Genomic DNA, 2,921 nt, shown 5'->3' with positions numbered 1-2,921 from the left:
ATGTAAATAAACCAGTTCTGATCAGAATAAGAATTTGAAGAAAGAGGAGTGTTCTGTCAAAATTGTGTCTTAGCTGGAGGAATAAGAAGTATCAAAGATGTGAGAAACTGATTGCATAGAAATATAGTAGAAACACATTGTGGATTAGAGTCTACATCCACAAAAGCTAGTGATGAATTGGATTTCAAGGAGGACCTAGTGAAATGCTCAAACATTTTCAGGGAAATCACAGGAAATTGCTGGGAAGTTTACAGAATTGGATAAAGCACAGGCAGCACAGTCTCACTGTTGAAAATAATTGCAGCTAAGGTATATTGGATGTGTAGACTATATTACATTCGGTGCCAGCAATTTATGCTCATTTCATCATTGATCAGCACATCAGTTGTACAAAGCAGATAATAATATTCAGCTGCTTTCCCAGAGTCTGAAGTCATCTGGACACATTCCGAGAGTGACAGATGGCAGACTTGCTGGGGGACACCTATCTCCATCCCTCTTGCATGGAAACCTTTCAAATTCTAGCACAAGTTAAAGGGGAACCCATTTCCTCAAAGCACCCTTTCTTCATTGCCTATTCCCCCGACCAAACTGCTTCCTTTGATTTTACATCCAACTGCAGTCCTTTCAAAGGATAAGAATCAGCAGAAATGCTATTAATCAACAGCAAAAGCTACTCAAATTCTGAGTTAACGAGTGCCATTTGGAAATTCAGCTGCAAAAACTCAAGTAAGAAACTAGACAAACCTACGACATAATAGGGAATTTGATAAACTTCTCTAGGAACCAATAAAATAACTAGACACAAAACCAGTAGAAGATTGTAAATATTTAAAATTGGAAAACATTACTCATTGACTAGTCTTGTAATCTACAAAACATTATATTCACAGTGTAAAATACACATTCTTTAGAACATGCAGAATATCCACTGTGAAAGGAAAATATCTTGAGCCCCCAAAATCACTAAGCTAAAGGGAAAAGTCAACTAGTAACTGTTTAGGGAAAACTTGCCTCCCATTCTATTCAAAGTCACCCCTGTGCTCACTGAGATAAATGCATATCTGATTGCCTCCTTTGGAAAGGCTAATCAGAAACTCACAAGAATGCAACCATTTCTCTCTTAAGTACCTACTACCTGGGAGCTCACTCCCCACTTTGAGTTATCCTGCCTTTCCAGGCTAAACCAATGTTCATCTTACATATGTTGACTGAGGTCTCACATCTCCCTAAAGTGTATAAAACCAAAGGGTGCTCTGACCATCTTGGGCACATGTCGTGAGGACCTCTTGAGGCTATGTCACGGACACGCATCCTCAACCATGGCAAAATAAACTTTCTAAATTAACTGAGACCTGTCTCAGATTTTAGGGGTTCATACCACCAAACAAACCACATCCTGGGCCATAAAGCAAATTTCAATAACTTTCAAAGGAAGAAAATCATACAGATTTTTTTTACTCTGAACACAAAGACTCACCACTAGAAAAATCCTAAAATGTTTGAAATTAAGAAAGAAAGTTCTAAGTGGTTACTTTACCAAGGAAAAATAAACATGGAAATTAGAAAATATTTTAACTGAAAAATAAGAAAATTTTAATGAGACACCTGGCAACTTTTTTGGAGGCTATAAAAAACAGCGCTAAGCAAATTTAATTGTTTTAAGTACATTTGACCCTTGGAAAACATGAGGTTTAGGGGCACTGATCCCCACCCACACTCAACAATCTGCGTTTAACTTTTCACTGTCCCAAAACTCTACACTTAATAGTCTACTGTTGGCCAGAAACCTTACTGATAACATAAACAGTCGATTAACACATATTTTGTATATGATATGGTGTATTCATACAATAAAGCAAGCTGGAGAAAAGAAAATGGTACTAAGAAAATCATAGGCCGGGCACGGTGGCTCACACCTGTAATCCCAGCACTTTGGGAGGCTGAGGCAGGCGGATCACGAGGTCAAGAGATCAAGAGATCAAGTAGTCCCAGCTACTCAGGAGGCTGAGGCAGGAGGATCGCCTGAGCCCAGGAGTTCCAAGCTGCAGTGAGCCATGATTGCACACTGCACTCCAGTCTGTACCACAAGGATAGATCCTGTCTGGAAAGAAAACGACAAAGAATTAGGTCAGGAGTATAAGTGGAGATGATGAGAATTAAGCAGGAGGTAGAATGTTGAGAAATGAAAGGGACTAATTTGAGTGCCAGTAAAAGAGGGTGATACAATTTGATGTCCTAAGATTATAAAATAATGAAATTGTTATAATGAGATGGTCTGACTTTTAAAGCTGGTGGCTTAAGCCAGATGGCAAGTGGTCTGAAGGTGGAAATTAGAACAAGGTAAACGTTGAAACTAATTCCAGCTCCAGGAGTACAAGGCTCCGAGGCAATTTTTCTGCCCCCTCAACCCAACCCAGAACCTTAAATAGCTGCAGGGGAGGTTACGTCCTGGAGGGAGAGTTTTAGAACCAGTGATAACAGAAAGATCTCTATAATTCCAAGGGGCAGTGGGAGGATCTCAGAAGTTGTGTACAGGAAAGGAGATGGATCAGTAGACTGCTACCATAGAATATTGGAGTCGAAGAGGCGCAGTGGGCTGACCTGTAAGCTACTGCTATTGTATGATGGATAAACACAGAGAAATGGGACTTCAGGCCACAGTGGGAGGCAGGATGTGAGTGCTGCAGGTTGGGGCTGTCTGCATTCCTGAAGCTTCCATGTTACCTCTGTCTATGGAGCTTGAAAAGACAGGAAAAGTAACATCTCATCTCAGAGCCTCACTTTTGGGTGGTCATGTGGTTCTGGATTCTCCTATTTACACACCTGTATAATTATTAAGAACTGTATGACGGCAATTAAGAATGGCCTGGAAACAATAGAAACCAAACCCAGTGAAAAACAACCACCAATCCTCAGTA

This window comes from Sapajus apella, unplaced genomic scaffold (genome assembly GCF_009761245.1).
Source record: "Sapajus apella isolate SASKATOON/1434 unplaced genomic scaffold, GSC_monkey_1.0 scaffold17, whole genome shotgun sequence".
Lineage (NCBI taxonomy): Eukaryota > Metazoa > Chordata > Mammalia > Primates > Cebidae > Sapajus > Sapajus apella.
The sequence above is the reverse complement of the archived record's forward strand: the minus strand, read 5'-3'. Positions refer to the sequence as shown.